Below are 27,673 nucleotides of genomic sequence, written 5' to 3'. Positions count from 1 at the left end.
CCGCTCCAGGGAATACGGCCCTGGTTACTGATCACTTTTAAGAGAGCTTCAATTTTATTGCATCATTGTTTTTATCATCCAATTATACTGCTTTAATGTGCTGTTACCAGGGATGCTTATTATGTTATTATTGTTTCATAAAAGAGGTATGACATATGATGCAATTGAATTGGGAAATTGTTAATTTATTGATGAGAATTGCATTAAATCGAGTCACTTTCTAATCATCTCTAACAGCATGTTATTATGTCATTATTGTTTTATATGTATTGCAGCTCTCGGCAGTAACAAAGTTTGCGATGCCTCGTAAGTAATACCCTTTTTAATGTTCTGTTTAAACCATAGATATAGTAGGGTTTACTATATCTATGGTTTAAACCATGTTTCTATTGACCATTGATGTCACACTGCTGCTACAGTCACTAGCTAATGCTGTCAGTGATACTAATATGAATCCCTTGTTAGGAGAGTGAAGAATCAAAGGAATGAAAAGATCAATAAAAAGGCAGAGCCTCGACGTAAGTTAGATCAATCATATTTCCAATATCACCTAAATTTTTAACATTCTCACTCTAGTTAATTAGCTATTATTGAGTAAATGGAAGTGTATTGTAGAGTTGTGCCTTCAAAATGCATTGCATTTTACATCTGGGCATTAACATTTTAAATAACAAATTTTTCATTACATACTTTTACTACTGCACAGTACGTAGTAAACATGGAGTACAACTATTTTCTAATGCGCAGTAAGCAGTATTGGTGCAATGGCGGCCTGCCTACTGCCCAGGGCGCAGTGTTATATTCCGTAAGAAAGTTGCTAAAGCGCATTTAGCTAAATACAGTAGGCACTTTTGCATTACACTGTACATCCAAGCGCGGCACATTTTTGTGAAAATTCATTACAAAATCGAGTATTGAGTTGACTGGGTTGCAACCACAACACCATTGCGATATGTGAATGCTGCCCAAACTCGAGTATGAACAGGCAAACAAATTGATCACAATTAGCATACTGTATACGGTTGAAGTGATAATCTATTATGGTTTTCCCACGACCAAACAAGAGCGAAGCGATTGTTCGGGAGCTTTATGATAAATGCACATGTGCACACAACTCACGAAAATTATTCATCAACGGCCATCGCAAACTCTTGTACCGAAATCTCATCAACAAATTTAACCATTTTTCAATGGAGTCGTTTAAGTATAATAACGATACAAAACACATATAAACCTATTTAAATATGTTACTAAGTTTTTGAAAATTGTAGACAATATCCTACACCTTACCCATCTGATCGGATTATTCATAAATAGACAGATTAACTTGGCCTAAAACCGCTATTAAAACTTTGACAAGCCTTTTTTAATCAAAATTAAGACCGGCCAACGAAACGCCGAGAAGGCCGTGAGACAGAGAGTAGAACCATTAAGTCGTGCGCATTTCACGACAAAAATGTGCACATTTCACCAGTCTATAGCATTGTCGAATTGCCGAAGGTTTTTGTAACTAACGTAAAAGTACTGAAAAGTAATTGTTTCTTTTTTGCCGATTTCAAAGTAACTGACATTTTAGACACTTATAATGAGTACTTTGGTATTCCAACTGATGTCCAAAGCAGTGAACGTAAAGGAAATGATAATGATATTTTTCTAACGATTCTTATAAGATTATTACGATGTTTAGTTATAAGAATAATTATTCGATTTTATAAGACTTAACTATAAGAATAGTCATTCGAATTTACAAGATCGAAGTATATAGTGACCGATGTTGGGCAATATGTTACTGTTATTATTTTTCCTAAATCATTTTGTTAAATAGATTTTCTAAAAATCTAGATAAATATCACAACTTCTTGATATTGGTTGCTATGACGTTTTGAAATGTAAACAAAATTGTGCATTGGTTTTCTATCATTACTGTATTACTATATTGATAATACTGGTTATTCTAATAATATCAGTGCATTTTACTTCTAATATTACATTTCTCCTATTGCAGGGGGAAGATATAAACATATAATTTTTTCCTTTCATTATTGCTGTTTGTTGTACATAATAACACCCACACCCAGTACATTACAGCTACCATTGCAGTTATCCTATTGCACTTCAGTGCCATTTGACTGCTAATATTGCATTTCTCAACTATCAGTACCCTTTCTTTTTTCCAATATCACTTTGGTCGTGGGCTGTATGACAGGGGAATTTCTAGTAATATAAAATGCTAACGACGATGCAATACTAAGATTCTAATTTCATTGATCGGAATTGTGATAAAGCCTGACTCTCTATTCCGAAACGATATGGAATTAAAATACAAGTTCATGAGTTTGCTGAACATAGCATCTGACAATTTTGCACAATGCAGTGCAAATTCTTGGAAAATCAGCAGTTTGAGTTGATGCACAGTATCAACTTCATACTAATACGCAGTTACAGTACACATGCAGTTTCAAAGTTACGCGCATTAGCAGTACGCATGAAGTGCTGGGTTTCAAATGAAAGTGATTGAAGTGAATATGCAGTAGATTAGAGTGGGCAGTTTCCAGTAAGAGCTCAGTTGCAGTAAATGTCTACTGCGCACTAGAAAATTGTAACACACTGTAGAATTACTGCGCACCAACTGTGAGGATACAGTGCAGTTCTAATGCATGACAACCCTGGTGTTTTGCATCATTGTTTCTATCATCCAAACATACTGCTTTAATATGCTCTTACCAGAGATGCTTATTATGTTATTATTGTTTCATATGTATTGCAGCTCTCGGCAGTAACAAGGTGTGCGATGCCTCGTAAGTAATACCCTTTTTAATGTTCTGTTTAAACCATCTTTCTATTGACCATTGATGTCACACTGCTGTTATAGAGACTAGCTAATGTTGTCAGTGATACTAATATAAATCCCTTGTTAGGAGAGTGAAGAATCAAAAGAATGAAAAGATCAATAAAAAGGCAGGGCCTCGACGTAAGTTAGATATCACCTAAATTCTTATTAGAATTTATTAGTTACTATTGAGTAAAGTGATCTATCCACCCTTGATTAGATGTCAGTTACTATTGAGTAAATTGGTATCCCAGCCCATAATTTATGTCACTTAGTACTGAGTATATTAGTCTCCCCACCCTTGCTATGATGTCAGTTACTATTGAGTAAACTGGTCTACCTACCCTTGACTTGATGTCAGTTACTATTGAGTAAATAGGTCTACCAACCCTTGATTTGATGTCAGTTACTATTGAGTAAACTGGTCTACCTACTCTTGACTTGATGTCAGTTACTATTGAGTAAATAGATCTACCCGTACTTGATTTGATGTAAGAAATAGTTGGATAGGTGTAATCTGCAGAAGGCAGGTCCCTCATGTCATCATCTTTTCTAATAGATTAGGCATTTTATGGATTTTTTTGGGAGGGTACCGAGATGGTTTCCTGATACCCGTCTCAGGTTTCCTGTCAATGTTGTTTTCCTTAGCAGTGCAGCGCAAGAGCAATTATGGTTGGATACTCTTCCTAACACCACCAATAATCCTTGTATGTCTTGAACCAGTGGCTTACTAATCATAAGTCAGTACCCTAACCTCTGAACCGCCGCTGCTTAAGTCATATAAAGAATAGAATGTATATCCTTGAACAGTTTTCTGGCTATGTTTGAGTCGACCCTTAAATCATACTAACGAAGTTGCAAATGCACATTTTTGTGGTGTTTGTGTAACACCTGTATAAAACTAGAATGTTTAGATGCCATTCATTGACCAATGCACTTGCTCAATTTAATATTTAATATTAGTAAACTGGTCTACCTACTCTTGATTTGATGTCAGTTACTATTGAGTAATTTGGTCTACCCACCCCTGATTTGATGTCAGTTACTATTGAGTAAATTGGTCTCCCCACCCTTGATTTGATGTCAGTTACTATTGAGTAAATTGGTCTACCCACCCTTGATTTGATGTCAGTTGCTATTGAGTAAATTGGTCTACCCACCCTTGATTTGATGTGAGTTGCTATTGAGTAAATTGATCTATCCACCTGTGATTAGATGTCAGTTACTATTGAGTAAATTGATCTACCTACCCTTGTTTTGATGTCAGTTACTATTGAGTAAATTGGTCTATCCACCTTTGATTTTGTGTCAGTTACTATTGAGTAAATTGATCTATCCACCTGTGATTAGATGTCAGTTACTATTGAGTAAATTGATCTATCCACCTGTGATTAGATGTCAGTTACTATTGAGTAAATTGATCTATCCACCTGTGATTAGATGTCAGTTACTATTGAGTAAATTGATCTATCCACCTGTGATTAGATGTCAGTTACTATTGAGCAAATTGGTCTACCAATCCTTGATTAGATGTAAGTTACTATTGAGTAAATTGATCTATCCACCTGTGATTAGATGTCAGTTACTATTGAGTAAATTGGTCTCCCCACCCTTGTTTTGATGTCAGTTACTATTAAGTTAACTGATCTACCTACCCTTGATTTGATGTCAGTTTCTATTGAGTAACTTGGTCTACCAACCCTTGATTTGATGTAAGTTACTATTGAGTAAATTGGTCTACCCTCCCTTGATTTGATGTCAGTTACTATTGAATAAATTGATCTGCCAACCCTTGATTTGATGTCAGTTACTATTGAGTAGATTGGTCTACCCGCCCTTGATTTGATGTAAGAAATAGTTGGATAGGTGTAATCTGCAGAAGGCAGGTCCCTCATGTCATCATCTTTTCTAATAGATTAGACATTTAATGGACTTTTTTGGGAGGGTACCGAGATGGTTTTCTGATACCTTTCTCAGGTTTCCTGTCAAGGTTGTTTTCCTTAGCAGTGCAGTGCAAGAGCAATCATGGTTAGATACTCTTCCTAACACCACCAATAGTCCTTGTATGTCTTGAAAAAGTGGCTCACTAATCATAAGTCAGTACCCTAACCTCTGAACCACCGCTGCTTAAGTCATAGAGAATAGAATGTATATCAGTTGAACACTTGAACAGTTTTATGGCAATGTTTGATTCGACCCTTAAATCATACTAACGGAGTTGCAAATGCACATTTTTGTGGTGCTTGTGCAACACCTGTATAAAACTAGAATGTTTAGATGCCTTTCATTGACCAATGCACTTGCTCAATTTAATATTCAAGTGGGTTAGTTACAGTTATTATCTCTCACAGGCTTTTGATTTAATTACAGTTAGTATCTCTCACAGCCTTTTGATTTAGTTACAGTTAGTATCTCTCACAGGCTTTTGATTTAGTTACAGTTAGTATCTCTCACTGGCTTTTGATTTAGTTACAGTTAGTATCTCTTACAGGCTTTTGATTTAGTTACAGTTAGTATCTCTTACAGGCTTTTGATTTAGTTACAGTTAGTATCTCTCACAGACTTTTGATTTAGTTACAGTTAGTATCTCTCACATGCTTTTGATTTAGTTACAGTTAGTATCTCTCACAGGCTTTTGATTTAGTTACAGCTAGTATCTCTTACAGGCTTTTGATTTAGTTACAGTTAGTATCTCTCACAGGCTTTTGATTTAGTTACAGTTAGTATCTCTTACAGGCTTTTGATTTAGTTACAGTTAGTATCTCTCACAGGCTTTTGATTTAGTTACAGTTAGTATCTCTCACAGGCTTTTGATTTAGTTACAGTTAGTATCTCTCACATGCTTTTGATTTAGTTACAGTTAGTATATCTCACAGGCTTTTGATTTAGTTACAGCTAGTATCTCTTACAGGCTTTTGATTTAGTTACAGTTAGTATCTCTCACAGACTTTTGATTTAGTTACAGTTAGTATCTCTCACAGACTTTTGATTTAGTTACAGTTAGTATCTCTCACATGCTTTTGATTTAGTTACAGTTAGTATCTCTCACAGGCTTTTGATTTAGTTACAGCTAGTATCTCTTACAGGCTTTTGATTTAGTTACAGTTAGTATCTCTCACAGGCTTTTGATTTAGTTACAGTTAGTATCTCTTACAGGCTTTTGATTTAGTTACAGTTAGTATCTCTCACAGGCTTTTGATTTAGTTACAGTTAGTATCTCTCACAGGCTTTTGATTTAGTTACAGTTAGTATCTCTCACATGCTTTTGATTTAGTTACAGTTAGTATATCTCACAGGCTTTTGATTTAGTTACAGCTAGTATCTCTTACAGGCTTTTGATTTAGTTACAGTTAGTATCTCTCACAGACTTTTGATTTAGTTACAGTTAGTATCTCTCACAGGCTTTTGATTTAGTTACAGTTAGTATCTCTCACAAGCTTTTGATTTAGTTACAGTTAGTATCTCTCACATGCTTTCGATTTAGTTACAGTTAGTATCTCTTACAGGCTTTTGATTTAGTTACAGTTAGTATCTCTCACAGACTTTTGATTTAGTTACAGTTAGTATCTCTCACAGCCTTTTGATTTAGTTACAATTAGTATCTCTCACAGGCTTTTGATTTAGTGACAGTTAGTATCTCTCACAGGCTTTTGATTTAGTTACAGTCAGTATTTCTCACAGGTTTTTGATTTAGTTACAGTTATTATCTCTTACAGGCTTTTGGTTTAGTTACAGTTATTATCTCTCACAGGCTTTTGATTTAGTTACAGTTAGTATCTCTCACAGGCTTTTGATTTAGTTACAGTTAGTATCTCTCACAGGCTTTTGATTTAGTTACAGTTAGTATCTCTCACAGCCTTTTGATTTAGTTACAGTTAGTATCTCTCACAGGCTTTTGATTTAGTTACAGTTAGTATCTCTCACAGGCTTTTGATTTAGTTACAATTAGTATCTCTTACAGGCTTTTAATTTAGTTACAATTAGTATCTCTCACAGGTTTCTGCCAAGTTATTTTTAATTATATTTGGATCATTATTAAATTTTATTATTACTACTTAATGCTCCGTTTAGTTATATTGTTTGATTGTGCACTTGCACAAAACTGCACTTTACACAGAACTACAGCTGATATGTGATGTCTTTATCTGTAGCAAAGAAAAACCCAATCAAAAGATTCAGAATTTCAGATGCGCGGTGAGTTTTTATTATCTTGTATATTTAACACAGCATACTTACTATGACAACACAAAAGTTTAACAGCTGGTGTGGATGTACATCGTCTAGCCTCTTGGAGGTGATGTAGTTAGTTCTACTCTCCTTCAATGCTGGATAATACATGTTTTCTCGCTGGGTTTCTCATTGTATTATATAATGTAGGCATCAAGTCTAACTCTTACCACACTACTAATTACGTATAACTACTGAATCAGCTTCTACCAATGTCTCATCATATCAATCGTGACCACAGTGACCCCCTCTCCCATGCCTTGCAACGTTAAGTGAAAATATGTTATAGAGTGGCATAGAAGCGTATGGCAATTATCTAATGCAAATACCTCCTGGTAAAATTGTTATATACTTGATGTAAATAACAAACACTAGTAACAAAATAGTATATTAACTTTAGTAGCTATAGTTTTCTGCAGGAACTTTATATATACATGTATAGTATTTAATGGTTGTTATTTGTACTAAAATGTAACGTTATTATGTACAGTACTTTCTGTTTGGAGCTCTTTTGGGACAGACGTATGAAATAAAGTTTGAATTTAAATTAAATAATTTTAGCTTACTAAACAGACACATAAAGCTACATTTTAGTAGGTACAGTGAAACATGGATAACTCGCCCTCGGATATAGCGAACACATGGTTAACTCGACTGGCTTTGCTTGGTCCGTTCCCACGCAATGATAAATGGCTCTATATAACTCGAACTCAACACTGTTATAACGAACTGTTATATCGCTTTAGAAAATCACTTTATTCCAAGCCATAGAGGTAAACCTCAACTTTTCGTAATTCATAAGCGTCGTTATTACCTCCATCAGCAAAATATTTTTGTCAACGACTGTTCTAAAGGTATGGTGAAATTTGATTTATACTGCTATACGATGAATAGCCTGGGCTAGCCGGGTTACGGGCGCAAGGATTTTCGCCACACACATACAAAACAAAAACAGCATGTTGTTTTTGTTTTGTATTTGCGTGGCGAAAATCCTTGAGTGTGTGACCCGGCTAGCCCGTGATGAATAGTTTTTCGACGTTGATTCCGTGTTGAATTAACGTCGGAATGTTGAATGTTTAAAACGTCTTAAAAATTGTAATTAAACGTATACGTTGTCTTAGCTAAAAAAAACTATTCATCGTTTGACCTAAACACAAAATACGTGTGTACATTCAATAAGTATCCATTCAAAAAGCGTGAGTGATATACAATGTACCGTAAAACTTTTAATTGAACTGCCTCGGAGTGTTGCTCTTAACGAATCCCAGGTAAAGTAAGGTAATCTTTGCATAAACTTCAAGAAAGATCGGCAAAATTGATCGTGGGTAAAACGCTCAAAAGAAAAAGATGTCTTTTCTTTGAGCATTTCAGCAACGATCAAGTTTTGCCAATGTCAATCTAAAAAACGTCCTGGCAATAACATCACCTCAAACAACAAACCAATCTCAAGTGATAGAAAAATCTCTATAATTTTTGATAAAAACGTTTTAAACTTTACATTAGAAGCATTTAATTTGAAACAAGCCATTTGTGCTTTTGATTTATATTATAGTTTGTATATGTTCATGTATCTACTAATAAATAAGTAAATACATGGACTTGTGACAGTGCTCTGATAACTTGAACACTCTGATAATTCGAACACTTTTGCTCGGTCCCTTGAAGTTTGAGTTATCCGAGTTTCACTGTATTTTACTAAACTAAGCTTTAATTTTGTCATTGTTTTAATCTTTATTCCCTGTTTCCGGTCTGGTTTTCACTACTACTTATAACCATTAGTGTCAAACTGAGACAGCAAACATCGTATATCTTTTAGGTATTGTAGGAGGGATCTCGGTCAAAAGCATATCAGTATCTTCGTTATTTCGACGTATTTAGCTCACTAACCACCAAATTTGAATTTAGAGAATTTAGTGTATAGTGTAATCTTTCAATCGTATTTAAAACATTTATGATTGTTTGCTGAGCTACACCAACTTTCTTCAGTGTTTATATTTTCTTAAGGCTGGCCGCCATCTATTTAAATCCCTTTGGGCAGAGAAAACGTAAGGTTGTTCCTGAGGAACCAAAAGTGGTGCTGGCACCAAAACCAAAGAGAGTCGACTCTGGTATGTCTTACTGAATGGTATAACTTCAATTTTGATAGATACATGTTATTGAACCCTGGTAGTCTAATGTGCCATGAGAAATTATGAATTAAAGTTCTTGTTTGCGAACTCCATCGACATTATTTTTGCTTTCTGCTCGCTATCTTTGTCATAAAGCAAAGAGAATAAATATCTCTTTACTATTCGTTTCATCTTTACTATAACAATGAAAGGGGGTCAATTAGCTGGGTGTCACGAGTTCAAATCTTCCATAATGTAATCTTTTTTCCCAACCTTGAACCGTGCCTTCAGATAGAAGGGCGGACACAGGTCTTATCTTAGAAAAGATTTACCATTACGATCTTCATAGACATAGACATTAGCTAATTTAGTCAGGTAGTTTCATTGCAATTGTATTGCCAAATAAGCAATCAGCCAAAATAATGTGACACAATTATAGTAGGACATAGTTTTATTTGAGAAGATATGTTGGATACACTTTATAAGGTTCATGAGTGAACTCCGTGTGCTAGAGAGTAGGCTGAAAGAGTTATCTTGTGTGTATTTATATATCAAACCTTAACATCTTCTAGTGCTCATATCACAAGTCTATGAGGATCAATCAGCCCTACTATTATAATCATGTTGCATTCTCATGACTAGTTAACAGATATACTATATTACCTATTCATGACTAGTTAACAGAGAGTGACTAATACTGCTGTTTACAGGAGTTTACGAAAAGAATGGTAATTTTTACCTAAGGAAAAATCGTGCTGGACACTGTGAGTACTTAACTCTGTTAGTATCTGGTTAGTGTTAGTAACTCTGTTAGGATCTGGTTAGTGTTAGTAACTCTGTTAGGATCTGGTTAGTGTTAGTAACTCTATTAGGATCTGGTTAGTGTTAGTAGCTCTGTTAGGATCTGGTTAGTGTTAGTAACTCTATTAGGATCTGGTTAGTGTTAGTAACTATGTTAAGATCTGGTTAGTGTTGGTAACTCTATTAGGATCTGGTTAATGTTAGTAACTCTGTTAGGATATGGTTAGTGTTAGTAATTCTGTTAGGACCTGGGTAGTGTTAGTAACTCTGTTAGGATCTGGTTAGTGTTAGTAACTCTGTTAGGATCTGGTTAGTGTTAGTAACTCTGCTAAAATCTGGTTAGTGTTAGTAACTCTGTTAGGATCTGGTTAGTGTTAGTAACTCTGTTAGTATCTGGTTAGTGTTAGTAAATCTGTTAGGATCTGGTTAGTGTTAGTAACCCTGTATGTAGAAATAGAGGTGTCTGGGTATTGTAGTAAATGAACACTTAGTTATATTAGTACATGTTATATATTAATATTAAGTATTGCTCTGAAAATATAAACTATGACAGACTCTCATGAAATAACACTAATTCTGTAATTATTAATCATCATTCTCATAATTCATGAAGGTATTTTTATTTATAGACTGTCTGTTGACCTTATAAGGTTAGTTATTGTTTTAGCTCTAAATAGATTACATAAATACTTTACCATAGTAATGGGACAGAAGCACTTACTGATGAGTTACAGTTTTAAATCAATTTATCAGACTTGGCAATATCGTTTTGCAATTTCTTAAATGTTTCTAAGATCATATCTTTTGGAATAAGATTGGTTTACTTATGCTTATTATACGCACATTGTGAATCTTGGGTGTTGGATAGCTATTCACTATTATTTTGTATTTGAAAAAAGACTTGCACCGTGGCAGGCAACATTGAAATATAGAACTGAGATTAGCAGGATGTAAATTAGTATGTTCATATCTGAAGAATAGATTATAATATTTTCAAGTTATAAAATATACCTGCCATTGTATGATTTTAATCATCTTTTTTCAGCTGAGCCAAAAAAGATTCCGGTATACCGGAAGTTTCCTATCAAACCGTAAGTAAATACTATAGCACATTTTATTGCTAAATAAGAGATAAGATAGTAACAGTAACTTGTTTTCAGACAAAACTGTTCTTTTTCACTGTATTATTGACAACACAAATTCATAAAGTTCAACAAGCTCAATCCAACTCTCATTATACGTTATACAAATTACAATATAAAACTAATTTATTTCATAAATTATCTGTTCAACGATTAAATTTTTTAATATTTGAAAATTTTAGTAGCATGACTAAATTTTAAAAGAAAAAAATTTGACTAACATTTTGTGTTTTCGTGAAACCAGATTTTAAAAAAAATTGACAGCAATGGTGATTCCGCTCAAGGTTAGGTAAAGTTTCCTAGCCTGCTGCCATATGGAGATCTTAAACATTATCTCTAGTTAGACTCTTCAACCTTTTCAATTTTCATGTTTTTGTTAACTTTATAATTACTATAACACCTCATTGAACATGTGAATATAATATTTTATTATTTTCAGATTGAAACGTAACAAGGCAACACAAACAGGTAAGATACTCGCATGGTTACTCATTGTATGATAAATCAACGACTTCCTTCCAAACTCTAATGTGGTGCTTACTAACAACCTTTTTCTCCTCCAGAAATCTTGCATCAGAATTCGTAAGTTGCTGTTCATTTCTTTGTACCTTTAACTCACTTTTTTTGTTGCCCTTCTTTTGTTTCATAGGTTAAAACTTAAAGCTGTAACGCATCTCTTGGTTTATGTTGTTATGTATTTATAATAACTGCTATATTCACTAACTGGCTCTAATTAATATTCAGGTAAGCTTTCATGTCTGTTTGTACAGATTTGTGAATATATATCATAGTAGCGTTACCTCATCTCATATTCCATATGTAAAACTCATCTCTCATGCACGTTATGGAGCACCTTTCTATTTCTTACACAGCTGATTGATTCCTCTATTGGCAGTATTTTCTATTTTTGTATAGAATTTATTTTAGTCTCCTGATCTTGTAGGTCATGCACACTATCAAGCTCTGCTGAATCTCGTGAGTGATGATTTTATGATATATTGTTATTATTTTGTCTTCATAGCTCATAACATTTCCATGCAGCAATGTTACTGGTTTGTGATAGGTTTATTAATTGTGCTATCACAATGTTATATCGATGCGAGTATTTATTATTATTGATGAATGTTAGTAATATTACTCAAACATAACATAAGATCCAGCATGAGGGTTGATAAATTGCTCTTTACTGAAACAAGTAGTACTCGTGTTGCTTTGTAAAGACCTGTTGGGTTGAGATTGGTAAAATATGCTGATAGGTCTAATCAAGGTTTAATAAGTTTCTTGTAATATTATATTTTAGACGTCACTTCATTTAGTCTGTCTACCACATCTACATCATCATCCACCGATTGGAGCCGCAGCTGGGAGTAAATAATCCATTTGGTTAGGTCTCCAGAATTCCTACAATTATGCCAAAAAGGTATGGAAATGGTTAAATATGTCTCTCCTTTTATACATCTAGATAGTTATTTTTACTTTAATTTGTTATTTGCTAACTTGTTTGGTTTCCTGTTTGGCAGTGGGCTGTCTCATATTTGTTCTGATTTGAAATTCTGTCACAAAAATATTAAAAGGTTACTAGGGTTCTCTTGCTTCTAAGTGAGTTGTACACATACTATTCATCCTAGTAATCTCAAAGGTTTGCTTTTTACACGAAAGTGTCTATCTCTTATTACCGGTTGCTAAATCACAAGTTTTAAGACAGCGTAAGAAAAGTCTGGAATATGAGTATAGATTGATGCTGACAAAAACCAGTCACAGGATTTCAGAGTTTTCTTTTTAACTACACAAGTCCAAGATCTGGAGAATGGGCAGTGAACCCAACTCATTGTGGAAGTGAGTAGCAGAGTAACCATGCCTCGAAAGAACCTTTCTGCTGGGCCGGCCATCTACCATACACGCTCATAGTCCTATGTTAACATGTCGATATTGAACATATTAGTTGACTCTCTGACCTCTAGACTGTTTCTATCTATGTACAATACTCTATGGTTAGTTGACTCTCTGGCCTCTAGACTGTTTCTATCTATGTACAATACTCTATGGTTAGTTGACTCTCTGACCTCTAGACTGTTTCTATCTATGCACAATACTCTATGGTTAGTTGACTCTCTGGCCTATAGACTGTTTCTATCTATGTACAATACTCTATGGTTAGTTAACTCTCTGGCCTCTGACTGTTTCTATCTATATACAACTCTCTATAGTTAGTTGACTCTCTGGCCTCTAGACTGTTTCTATCTATGTACAATACTCTATGGTTAGTTGACTCTCTGACCTCTATACTGTTTCTATCTATGCACAATACTCTATGGTTAGTTGATTCTCTGGCCTATAGACTGTTTCTATCTATGTACGATACTCTATGGTTAGTTAACTCTCTGGCCTCTAGACTGTTTCTATCTATATACAATACTCTATAGTTAGTTGACTCTCTGACCTCTAGACTGTTTCTATCTATGCACAATACTCTATAGTTAGTTGACTCTCTGGCCTATAGACTGTTTCTATCTATATGCAACTCTCTATAGTTAGTTGACTCTCTGGCCTATAGACTGTTTTTATCTATTTACAATACTCTATGGTTAGTTGACTCTCTGACCTCTAGACTGTTTCTATCTATATACAATACTCTATAGTTAGTTGACTCTCTGACCTCTAGACTGTTTCTATCTATGCACAATACTCTATGGTTAGTTGACTCTCTGACCTCTATACTGTTCCTATCTATGCGCAACTCTCTATAGTTAGTTGACTCTCTGACCTCTAGACTGTTTCTATCTATTTACAATACTCTATGGTTAGTTGACTCTCTGATCTGTAGACTGTTTCTATCTATGCACAATTCTTTATGGTTAGTCGCTATGCTACTGGCTGCCCAATCACATATTGAAATAAATTTGTGTTCTGTAACTAACTGATAAGGAAGTTTAGTCTGATGTACTTTTATTACACAACAATTTGTTCAGTTGAATAAATTGTAGATTTTTTTTGTTTTAGAAATTTGTCATGGTGTACCATTGGTCAAGACATTTAAGCTGTTCTACCTGCTGCGCGGGTGTCATTAAGGAGAAAATCAATATTAACTGTCAAGTCACTAGCGAAGAATGGGAGGATATTGCAGAGCTGGTAACACTGCACAGTCATTAGTCAAGTTGAATATTGACAGCACCTATGCCGAGCTTGGATAAAGTTTCTCTAGAGCTCAGAGAATTGTTAAAATTCTGGAACGTTCAATGAGTCAACAAGCTAGAGTATGCCCAAATGCATACATATACGCATCTGACATCTAACAAATACACCAGGTATGTATTCTTGTTATGCCATATCCTAGAGGAAGTAGATACCATATTTAATACTTTTTAATAGTAGTTTAGCTATTTCTGTGGCTGTTGTAATAAATATTTAACTACATTTTTTGCTGAGCTTTTGGATTTTGCGTTAAGTTATCAAACTTGAATGCTGTTTTTTGTCACATAAAAATAAGATGTTTTTAGATTTTTCTAGGTTTTTTATGAATTTGGCTGCTCTTTTGTCATATATTCTTCGGTCATCCGGCTAAAGTAGTCATAAGGGCAGACTTGTCATTACACACTGTGTATAGCATGGAGTCCGGTGTTATTCTAATACATAGAACTAGTAACAGGACATCCTGTGCGGCTTTTGGCTAATTCTTTTGTGCTCTAAAAGCAAGTTTTGTATTTTTTTCGAACTGAGACTGAAATTATTTTTACATTTAATTATTAATATTTTTTATTTGTTTCTATCGGGTGGATGTGTTAAACATCTGAGATGTATACTGTTTCTTATCATACTTATTATCACAATAATTCTATCCATATACTGAGAGTAGACAATTCCACACTAGCCAGCTGACATGGCAACAAAAGAGTTTGTATGAGAAGAAAAACACCTGCTAATGTTAATATTCACAAGATTCCAATTTTACAGACAATACCACAGCCCTTTTGTTAGGTGTTTACAGGTTAACATCGTCTGTAGTCGGCTCTTGTTGGTGTTCCAATTTCACAGACAATACCACAGCCCTTTTGCTAGGTGTTTACAGGTTAACATCGTCTGTACTCGGCTCTTGTTGATGTTCCAATTTTACAGACAATACCACAGTCCTTTTGCTAGGTGTTTACAGGTTAACTAATATCTTCTGTACTCAGCTCTTGCTGGTGTTCCAATTTTACAGACAATACCACAGTCCTTTTGCTAGGTGTTTTTGGGTTAACATCGTCTGTACTCGGCTCTTGTTGGTGTTTCAATTTCACAGGCAATACCACAGCCTTGTTGCTAGGCGTTTACGGGTTAACATCGTCTGTACTCGGCTTTTGTTGGTGTTCCCATTTCACAGACAATACCACAGCCCTTCCGTTAGGTGTTTACAGGTTAACATTGTCTGTACTCAGTTCTTGTTGGTGTTGCAATTTCACAGACAATACCACAGCCCTTTTGCTAGGTGTTTACAGGTTACCATCGTCTGTACTCGGCTCTTGCTGGTGTTCCCATTTCACAGACAATACCACAGCCCTTTTGCTAGGTGTTTACAGGTTAACATTGTCTGTACCCAGTTCTTGTTGGTGTTGCGATTTCACAGACAATACCACAGCCCTTTTGCTAGGTGTTTGCAGGTTAATTAACATCGTCTGTACTCAACTCTTGTTGGCGCAATGTAACCTGTGCATGTCGCTAACTTAGTTAATACACAGATACCATGTCTATATTGATAGGGTTAAGATTTGAGTTGCTTTAGACCCTTAATCAATGTATAGCTCTTTGCTAGTTGTCTACTAAAGATACTCTGTACATGGTCATTAATCCAGGCAGATGGTTAGCACCTAAAGTAATATTAAATACAATATTTTATTTTAACTTTAAATTGCAACTATTCTGCACCGAGTTCAAATATGTTAGAACAACCTAGTTAGCAACATCTCAAATCAGTTGCTTATCTGCCATTATTATTATGTTTGTCATAGTAATTATCAGGTAGTTCATAAAGGTACTTTTACAACTAACTATGAGATTCTCGTTATTAAAATCGAATTTGAGAACTTGCGCAGACTTGACGCTTTACGTTATATGAATTTTTTTACGTAATACAAAGGAAAAACTTTACATAAAATATTATTGTTAATTGAAATTTTCGTCATATAAGATTTATGTTATAGGAGCGTCCACTGTACTTAGCAAATGTTTATAGTATTAAATTTAGAGAGTGAGCATTTAACCCGAGTACTGTGATGTAGAGTGCTGTAGAGTTCCACCATGTCTCACCTTGAGTTACACCCATCATACGTTGAGTCTTATCTACACTTACCCTGTGTTCAACTTAGTGTCTTACAAGCACCTGCTCTCATTATTCCTCATGTTCTATCACTATGAGTTCCCATTATTTTAACCTTTGGGTTTTACTTAATTTTAGCTCAGACTCTGCCTACACCATCCTAGCATTCATGCACCCTCGACTGCAAATCCATTTACTGCTATTTTGAACTTTGCTAATTCCTGCTACAATTGAGAAGTTAGTCTAATTTTTACTTGTAATTTAAATATAGTCTTCTTGCTCTGTGTTGTGCCTAATAAGTAATTGTTGTCACTTTCGTGATATAATAAACAATGAGCTCATTCATGGTCTCAGTGAATCAGATGAAGGGACGAAGAGGCTTCGTGGGTAATTTTGTAAGTTTTACAGATACCAAAACTCATACAGCGATTATTTCAGTAAAATATTTCACTAATTTTGTGTTAAGCATGACAGACAAATTACTGCTAGTGATTATATAATTCATCCTTAATGAAGGATTATCTCTTCACTAATGTACATTTTTATTGTCTAGGCTATGTCATAACTTAAATAGCCACCTCAGTTGGTTTACATGGCCACAGTCTTGTCCTAGGAGAAAGGGTGAGCTTTTAGCTGGGGAGATAGAGACTATGGCAAACTGAGCAATGGCAATAGTGATCGACAGTGACGTCCAAAGCATATCAAGAGTCTCCAAGAGGAGGAAGTTATACAGGTAGCTAACAGTTCTGTTATGTTTGTGTGTGATCTCATCATTGTTAATCTCATTTCAACTAGTATTTAACCAGTGGCAGTATATTGGTCTAATTTGTGTAGATATCACCTTAAATGTTCAAACTGATCATTCTCACAAAGCTAAATCTCACATTAGTATATTCTAGTACTGTATATGCTAAATGTGGTTCATTAATTGATTTATAAAGTTATTAATCATTTTCAGCAATAGGTACCCTCTGATGGGAATACATACAAAAAACATTCACTTAATGGAAGTACGTAAGTATGGGTACATGCAACCCTGAGAAATAATGATTCTGTAAAAGGACACCATTCTACTTTCCTATGATGGGCTATATATGTAGCCTTCTTATCCTGTTGTCTAAATGCTAAATTTGTTCCATGACAACTAGGCTAGCTCTTATCTTTTAACTGCAATATGAGCACTGGGATTCTCTTAATTCTCTATGATTATCTAAGCTTGAGCTAACAGAGTTCTATCAATCCTAAGGTCTTGTTATAACTGTGACTAGATAGTTACTCATCATACACTCGTATAAAATAGACAAGAGGTTTCTGAATTCTGCTGCTCGCATTTCTGTTAAAACGAAACACTTTTATTCATCTTTACTTGAAATTTTTTTCGTTGCTGGAGTTAACCAGATGTTGATATTTTACTCTTGCCATGAACTAATTCAGGTTTGTCTGCTCATACATTCCCATATTGCGCTATTAGCTCTCTTGCAGATACAAACATAGTGCTTTCGTCACAGCAACCTTTGCTCTCCTCACCTTTAGCAACGGAGACTAAGGAAAGCAGTTGTGAACCACAAAATTTCGGAAAAGGTTCAGGAATTCGAAAGGCCAGTTGGTCAGGTAGGTGAGCCAAATATGATATGATAGTAAAATACATTTTAACAAAGAAAAATAGTGTATGGCTGACTTTGTTAACTTTATAAAATAACCAATTCTTATTAACACCCATTCTTTAAAATGCGAGTGTGAAAAATTTGAAGCACTCTTGAAACTATCAAAAGGATTTTTTTAGGTTTCTTGCGGCCTCAATCACTCTCTTGCTCTCTCAACTGATGGTAATCTTGTCTGGTTATTTGGTGATGGTGATTATGGCAAACTTGGAATAGCCAAGGTACTTGCTGGCACACAATTTTCATTGGCTCTCAGCAAGGGCGGAGTTGTCTACACTTAGGGTCAAGGTATTTTCTAGCTGCTTTTTTCACCAACAGTAGCTTAAATATTAAATAAAAGTATTGGATATAAATTTTAGAATGGAATGTATAAACTCTTCACATAAAATCAATTTGTAATCTTGTTTCATATATTTTTGTAGGTTCCTGTAGTTTTAACATGCTGAAGGGTCTAGTTAGAATATTGAAATTAAAAGTGAGTTACAACACCTTGTTAATATCTGTGGCTGTTTTCGATTGTTTAACAAGTCATGATGAGGCAGTACGATGCACCAACAATCCTAAGGCAGTATAAACTTTGTCTGATCTCTTTATAGGGGACATAGCGGTCTGGTCTGAGCTCACTCTGGCTGTGAGCAATGCAGATGTTTTTGTGTGGGAAACAGCGTAAATGGGCAGTTTGGGTTTGAACAAATGAGACTGAAGCTGTTCGCACCACACAATTGGTGACATCACTGAGCACCAAAGGCATACCCAAGGTATAACCACTAATAAACACCACCTTATCTATGGTATGAGATGCTCTCAGTGCTTCTTGCTTCATCCAACACTGCTCCCTTCCACTCGTAAATGTATATTTGTCTGGTGTTACGATGTGTACGTTTTATAGGTTTCTTATACCTAATTTTTTGCCGGTACTTGCTATGGTACACATCATGTGTACTTTTTGGAGTTGACATGTTTTTGCTAATATCACTGCCTTACTTTAGAGTTGTAAGACTCCTTCACCCGCTCTCACATACTCGTTATATTTCCCTGCTAGAACATTATCTACATAGATTGAATTATTTAGCATTTGGGCTTTTTTGTTGAAATACAAACTCAGTTAAAACCATCTAAGTGTTTGTCACACCATAACTGCATTTCTATGTCTATTGTTTTATCTTTATAAAACTCCCTTATTATTTGTTGGAGAAAGAGAACCCCTAAGCCAATTATAACACAGATGTCAGGTCATAAAATTAAGGCCTGCTGATTTGTGGCTGCCAACAAGAGCTTGGAAAGTGAAGCTTGTTGGTGAGGGAGCAGATGATGCTGGAGGAGTGTTTGATGACACAATCACAGAGATATGTCAGGAACTGGAGTCTGGCATTGCACAGTTGCTCATCCCTACATCTAAGTCAATGATATTGGATACAACAGGAGCAGGTGAGCCTCTCCTCACTGCTTTTTTATACAGCTTTTTTATACAAAGCATTTTTAGATGCTTTGTAAAGTATCTAAAAGTACCACAAGAGTAAACTCCTCAATGTCTTAATGCCATTAACACTTCATTACTCTAAACAACACCAACTTTTGTTTTATCTCATGGTGTCAGTTCCTTAAGTTCCACTTATCTGTTGTGTTTCTGTTGTCTTATCATTCTGCCAACGCTTTGGTCTACACAATTCTTTGTGGCACAATTTATGGACTTGTTTATAATTATTAACTGGCATCTCTGATATAAATCCTATTGTTAAAGGTATTTGCTGAACCTGTGTCTGACAAGTGAACTACACCTACAGCAGTTTAAGTTCATCGGGATATTGCTGGGAGTTGCTGTGAAAACCAAGAAACGTCTCGACTTGCATCTAGCACCTGCAATATGGAAATTTTAAATTAGGCTCCCTCGAACCCTTGTAAATATGAACAAGCTATGAGGGGAATGAGAGATATTGACGAGGATGATGTTACTCCACAAAACTTCCATGAGGTACCCTCTCTCTCTCACTACTTAATTTTGCTAGTTCAGTTTTTGCTATAACTCAAAACAAAGAGTGACACTTAGTAGTTGCGACGAGTCATTCTGACTGTCACTTTTCTGTCGCAAGTTATGCATCATTACAGCACCTCTCCTATATTTGAAATAGCTGGCTACAAGTTCATGAAAATATGCAAGTCCGTAAAAAAGTACGTATATTGCTATGGTATCTGCTACGTTATCCGTAGTGGATTTTGTGCTGCACTGTACTCTGCGCAGGTAATACCTCTCACTTGGTTTTTAATTTTTACGTAATATAAAGCAAAAATTTTACATAAATGCTTTAGATTAACTAGAATTTATGTTAGAGAAGGTTTATGTTATAGGAGCGTCTATTGTACTTATCAAATGTTTATTTTATTAAACATAGAGAGCGAGCATTCTACCTGAGTACTGTGATCTAGAGCGCTGTAGAGTTTCACCGCTTTTCACCTCAAGTTACACTGATCCTACCTTGAGTCTTATCTACACTTACCCTGTGTTCAACTTAGTCTCCTTCAAAACACCTGTTCTCACCATTCCTCATGTACTATTGTACTGGATTGGAGCTGATATGGTTAGGTTAGCAACAGTCTTTATATTTGTGACACTGTACTCTGTAAGCAATAAAGCAAGAGTAATAAAAGTTAGTTATAACAATCTATAAATGAAAACATACAAACATTCATGCTAAAACTGGCAATAACTTATCATCTTGATTATCAAATGAAACTAAACTGTCATGATTACACCACAAACAGGAGAAAAAATGAACTGTTCTACAGTATGTGTTTACTTACAATAAAGTTCCCAATTGCTCTCGCACCAGTATATTAGAAGAGTTGAAGTTTATGAAACACCCGTGCTGGTTAAAAGTAAAATATAACGCTGTGCAGCACAACTTGCTTGCTGTATGTCTTACATTCAACTGCCATACCGTAATTAATGCAAAGCTTGCTATGGCTAACACTCAAAAGCTAAAAGATTATAAAATATTGCTATACTCTTGGTAACAAGTGAAATAAAGATAAACCCGTAATAGAAATGCCTATTATATACTAATACAATTATCACTACGATTTCCCGCTCTTTTCAAATTTCTGCTGCAGTTGAGAAATTAGTCCAATTTTTACTTTTAATTTAAATATAGACTTCTTGCTCTGTGTTGTTCCTAATAACTAATTTTTGTCACTTCCATGATGTAACAAACAGGGAACTCATGCTCATCCTCAATGAATTAAACAAAGAGACTTAATGGGTAATTTGTAAACGTTTTGTTTGGTAAAGTTGAAGTTGGGTAATAAAATAATTACCCAATTAATATGAGCAACTTGAGCCAGTCTAAATATTTACTATAATAAGAGCCGTGAAGGTTATTCTCTAGAGCTTGACATGTTTTCGCAAGCGCTGCATTAGTATGTGTACAATTATTCTATTGTATGGCAAGTACAATGTAGTGAAGTGGTTAGCTCGTGTGTCTGCAGAACTGCTGGTTCCGAATGCAATACCAGTGTATAGACTTTAATCATATTAACGAATGACAGACATACAATGAGATTGATATAGATTTGGCTAATTTTGTGTTAAGCATGACAGACAAATTACTGCTAGTGATTATATAATTCATCCTTAATAAAGGATTATCTCTTCACTAATGCACATGTTTGTTGTCCAGGCTATGTCATAACCCAGATAGCCACCTCAGTTGGTTCAGATGGCCACAGTCTTGCCCTAGGAAAAAGTGGTGAGGTTTTTAGCTGGGGAGATGGAGACTATGGCAAACTCTACCATGGCAATACTGATCGAAAGCGACGCCCAAAGCATATCGAGAGTCTCCAAGGGGAGGACGTTGTACAGGTAGCTAACAGTTCTGCAATGGTATGTTTGTGTGTGATCTCATCATTGTTAATTTCATTTCAAGTAGTGTTTAAATAGTGGCAGTATATTGGTATAATTTATGCAGGTATCACTTAGAGGAATGTTCAAACTGATGATTATCACAAAGCTAAACCTCACATTAGTATATGCTAGTGTAAGCTATATATGGTTTATTAATTGATTTATGAAGTTACTAATCATTTTCAGCAATAGGTATCCTCTGACGGGAATGCATGCAAAAACATTCACTTTATAGAAGTACATACTTATGGGTGCAGACAACCCTAATAAATGGTGATTTTGTAAAACAGACACTATTCTACTTTCCTAGGATGTGCTATATATTTAACCTTCTTATTTTGTTATTGTCTAAATGGTATACTTGTTCTATCACAACTAGTTCTTGTTGTCTAACTGCTATATGAGCAATGAGATTATATAAACTTGAGCTAGTATTGAGTTATAATAAGGTCTTGTTATAACTATTTCACCTTATTGTTCATCATACATCAGAATAAAATACACAAGAGGTTTCTAAATTCCACTGTAGGCTTTAATCACTCTCTCGTACTCTCAACTGATGGCAATCTTGTCTGGTTATTTGGTAATGGTGACTATAAGAAATTTGGCATTGGCTGTATCACGGCTGTAACATAGCCAGTTGTTACTCCAAAGCTTGTGGATGTAGGAATAACCAAGGAAGCTGCTGAAACACAGTTTTCAGTTGCTCTCAGTAAGGGTTGAGTTGTCTACACTTGGAATAAGGGCTTGTTTTGTATTTGGGTTTCACAACTAACCAGAAATTGTAGAGGCTTATATTTAATATGCAAAACCCTTCAATAAAAACCATTCGTACTATTTTTATGTTTTGTTTAGTCCCTGTAGTTTCAACCTGCTGAAATTTTGAAATTGGAAGTGAGTCATACTAAAATGTTAATATCTGTCGCTAATTTAGATCGTCTAACAGGCCATGGTGAGGTGTTACGATGCACCAACAAGCCTCAGGCAGTCGAAACTCTGTCTGGTCACTTTGTTGAGGACAGTGCAGTTGGACCTGAGCACACCCTGGCTTTAAGCAGTACAGGAGATGTTTTTGTTTGGTAAAATCGCGTTGATGGGCAGCTTGGGCATACTTATGCTGTTCGCATCACACAGTTGGTGACATCACGGAGTGCCAAGGACATATTTAAGGTATAACTGCCAATCTGGGCTTGTTTTTAATTTGTTTACCGATTCACACCTGCTCTTGTGATGCTTTGCACAATCTTTAATATGAGTAAAAGAGTAAAGTTGTGTTTTTATTGAGTGCCTTATCCATGGTGTGAGATGCTCCCAGTGCTTCTTGCTTTATCCAGCACTGCTACCTTCCACTTGTAAATGTATATTTATCTGGTGTTATTGTATGTGCAAATAAGTTTTCTATGCTTTATGTTATCTATTGGTAAATTTCACTCAGGATGGTTATGGAAACTTCAACTCGGGAGAGAAGCACATAACATTAGCACCCATCCGCTCAATCCCCTTGCCTCGAGTTTTTCTCTCTACTTCTTGTCAGGAGCTTAGCTAAAACAATGGTTCAAGGAAGAACTTCGCACCACAAACCACTAAAAATTACTGGCACCGAGTAAGCTGGCTTAAAGACTCAATAGCATGGATGTAATTTCAAGAGTCTTGCTTGCTGGTCACTTGTGAGTTAGAGCAAAGGAACTATCCATTACCTTGAACTACTACTAATAGGTATGTGTCTACCTATTGCCCTGGTCTCATTCAGTGGGAGGCCGTCATTTTCTAACCTAGTTTGGCAGAGGTTCCTAGTCGCCTGCCAGCACTTCTTATGGTATATATCATGTGTTCTTAGAGTTAACATGTTTTTGCACACATCTAGCCATGTTGGATGCATTACTAATATCACCGCTTTGTTTCACTCTTGTAAAACTCCTTCACCCGCTCTCACATACTCATTATATTTCCATGCTGGAACAATATCTAATTAGGTTGATTTAGTTAGCATTTGGGCTTTTTTGTTGAAACACAAACTCAGTCAAAGCCATCTAATTGTTTGTCACACTATAACAGGATTTCTAATGGTTTTTTTCTCTTGTAAAACTAACTCATTATTTGTTGCAGAAAGGGAAAACCTAAGCTAATTATAACACAGATATCAAGTCAATTCGTAAAATTAAGGTCTGGTGATTTAAGGGTGCTGACAAGAGCTTAAAGCCTGTTGGCGAAGGAGCGGATGATCCTGGAGGAGTATTTGATGACACAATCACAGAAATGTGTCGGAAACTGGAGTCGGAGAGTTACTCATCCCTACACCTGACTCAATAATATTGAATACAACAGAGACAGGTGAGCATCTCCTTACTACTTTTTGTTATACGTCTGCAACAGATTTAAAATTATCACAATAGTAAACTCTTCAATGTTTTGATGCTGTTAATACTTCTATTACTTTAAAAATTACTTTATTTTTTGTTTCTGTTGTTTTTTCATTCTGCTCATGTCTTGGTTTACACTATTCTTTGTAGCATAATTCATGGACTTGTTTATTATTCTTAACTGGCATCTCTGATATAGTTCCTATCGTTAAAGGTATTTGCTGAACCCGAGTCTGACAAGTGAACTACACCTACAGCAGTTTAAGTTCATCGGGATTTTGCTGGGAGTTGCTGTGAGAACCAAAAAGCCTCTTGACTTGCATCTAGCTCCTGCAATATAAAAACTTCAAGTCGGACTCTCTCTCTAACCCCAGAGGATATCGAAGAGCTACGGGAGGATTAGAGATATCGACGAGGATAGCGTTACTCCACAAGACTTTCATGAGGTACCCTCTCCTACTTTATTTTGCTAGTTCAGTTTTTGTTATAACTCAAAACTAAGAGTGACACTTAGTAGTTGCAACGAGTCACTCTGACTTAGTTTTTTGTCGCAAATTATGCATTATTTAAACCACTTCTTTTTTATTTGAAATAGTTGATTTCATGTAAATGTGCATGTATGTAATAAATTTGTACATTGCTATGGAATCAGTTACGCTATCTGCAGTATATTTTATGCTGCACTGTACTCTGCACAGGTAATACCTCTTACATGCTTTGAGGCCCAAGGCTCGGATAACAAGTATGTGCCAGTAGTAGCATAGTTGACCATTGACCTTTTCACAACAGGAAGGAGTATGTGGAAAGAGCTCTCTTATATGGATTAAATGAATTTCATCTGCAGGTAACTTCTAGCTCTATATATAGTCAGGCCTCTACATATGAAGTCAGGCCTCTACATATGAAATCAGGCCTCTACATATGAAGTTAATTCGCATGTAAAAAAACTTATAAAGCAATAATAATCAATTAAAAGAAGTTTTTTATTGTTACTCTACCAAATTGAATACCAGTAATCAATAACAAGAGGTTTTATTTTTACTGAATTGACATGAAAATATAACAGCAGGCTCAGTGATATGTAAACCTCACTCAGCCTTAACTAGCAAAAGTCTGTACTAATAAAATGGATATATTTTAATGTTTTTTGATTGGTAATATTCAACGCCCTTTTCACTTGTTTTCACGAATTTGTAATGCTTTGAGAAACTACTAAGCTATCTGTAAAAAAACTATTTTAGGTCTAGAGTCAAACGTTTGCTTGAATTTTACATCGTATGTAAAAAAAATCTTTGTATGATTGTTAAGTGCGGTTTGTCTGTATTCCATTCTTCTGTCTTTTCAAATCGTTGGTACCCTATGATGAAACTTGATATTCGTAGGTTTGTGTTATATCGGATTGCTGTGCTGTTAATGCCAACATATTTACTAATTGCTTGTTGCTAATAACTCCATTTGATAAACTGATTAATAAATAGTTAAATTAAGTAGTCAACTACAAAAAGACAATCAGGAGATGAATTTGAGATACGAGAACACAAAACAATTTTTCATGCGGCCGCTAGGTAGCCAAGTGTGCGAAAGGCTGCTTATGAGAATGGCATTGCTCGGTTTTGTTGTCAATCAGTTTGAAAAATTTCAAAAGTGAGGGAAAAAGAGTCAAACCGGAAAAAAAGTAAAAAATGAAATAAGAACTGAGTTTGAAGTAGCATAAGATTAAAACTTATTTTTAAGTGTGTGTAAGTACGTTTTAAGTTCGCTAAGTACATTTCTGTTAAAGGTTGACTTGCAACAAAATTCACATTACAGTTATTTGGTATCAAAAGATTCACCATGTCTTACTCTGTTGTGTTGTAGACTTATAAAACTATAAAACTTATCATAGTACTAGTTTATGACAAACACTTCGGGTTTTACTGAAGACCCCTTATCAAATATAGATGCTCGCTACTTTGCAGATTTGTTTCGGCATTATTCAATGGCCAAGTCGTAATCTGATCATGTGACCCAATACTTCGTAAATAATTTTTGCAGCACTTTTGGATTATCACAAGTGACCAACAAGCTCGTCATGATTATCAGACAATGATATGTACTCCGAGCTAAGGTTAAAAAGTTTAACGATTTTTTACGGTAAGTTATAAGATATCAGTGCTAAAAGTGACAGCATTACAATGACGATAAAACAGACGCGTAAGAACAATAGAAATGGTTTTATTGAATGCGTGAAGTAAATTTGTGAAAATATTTCGACGAATAAGGTTGCATGAAAGTGTAAACAGAAACCATCTCTCACAACTACATCACATTTGAGCCGTTTTGGAAAAGGAATCCAAACTACGGCGGTCTCGTGTGGCTGCTATTTTCTGTTCGTTTTTGAGCTTTTAAGAGCTTGTAATCACCTTTCCACATATTTTGCACTTACAACACAACAGAGTAAGACATGGTGAATCTTTTCATATCAAATAACTGTAATGTGAACTTTGTTGCAAGTCAACCTTTAAAGTTTATGTTATGTTATTCTTGCCGTCAAATCTCTGTCACAACGTCGTTAGCCGCTACCGCCTGTCTTGAAGGCAAGAACTCTATCTACTGCTGTACATAATAATGTCGCATTTGATCCCAGATCGTAACCACTAGATAGGTATTCGTTACTTTGTGAGCGTAGGTGTTGAATTAGAACAATTACAATTGTGTCTATCCATTGTAACATCCTGCTTTTAGGTATTTTCTTCAGTCAATGGGAACAGATCAATTTGTATCGGTTTTTTTTTGTATAGGATAATTTGATTTGAGATACAAATGAATTGACATATGAGCTCGGTCCGGGAATGCATTAAGGTATGCATTATCTCAAGGTATTACTGTAACTGGATACACTATAATATTTATGCTGGATATCTTTTTGTTGCAGGCTAATGCAGTATGGCAGGGCTTCCATAATACCAGTGGCAATCCTCTTCCTTTACACAGCTGATAGGCTCGAACAACTCGTCTGCGGTATACCGGACATTTCTGTCAGCCTTCTCAAGAGAGTATCCAAGTAGGTATATGCCTCAAGCATGGCAACAACAGTTAACCAAATGAGTTCATCATATGTTCATAATTTTACAAAGTGTTATCTAATGATTAAAAAGAGTCAAATGGGAAACAACTCTGAGCCTACTTCCATTTTTTACCTAATTTAGATATTATTTGTATAGTTATTTATTATGCTGGTTGCTTTCCTGTGAGTTTTAGCAACTGTCTAATTTGAGTTTGTGTAATCCTTTTGTAGCTTGATGATTCCTTGCCTATGTCTCAAACCTGCATCTCCCAACTTCCGATATCCAACTACATTAACGAGCAAGTGA

The 27,673-nt window shown here is 35.3% G+C and overlaps 1 pseudogene; it reads left to right on the top strand.

Moving 5' to 3' along the window:
* LOC137390787 (probable E3 ubiquitin-protein ligase HERC1) overlaps window positions 1-27,673 on the top strand; it is a 29,191-nt pseudogene extending 1,518 nt beyond the window's left edge.

The sequence above is a fragment of the Watersipora subatra genome, chromosome 3, assembly GCF_963576615.1.
Source record: "Watersipora subatra chromosome 3, tzWatSuba1.1, whole genome shotgun sequence".
Lineage (NCBI taxonomy): Eukaryota > Metazoa > Bryozoa > Gymnolaemata > Cheilostomatida > Watersiporidae > Watersipora > Watersipora subatra.
This window is presented reverse-complemented; position numbering and strand designations above follow the sequence as displayed.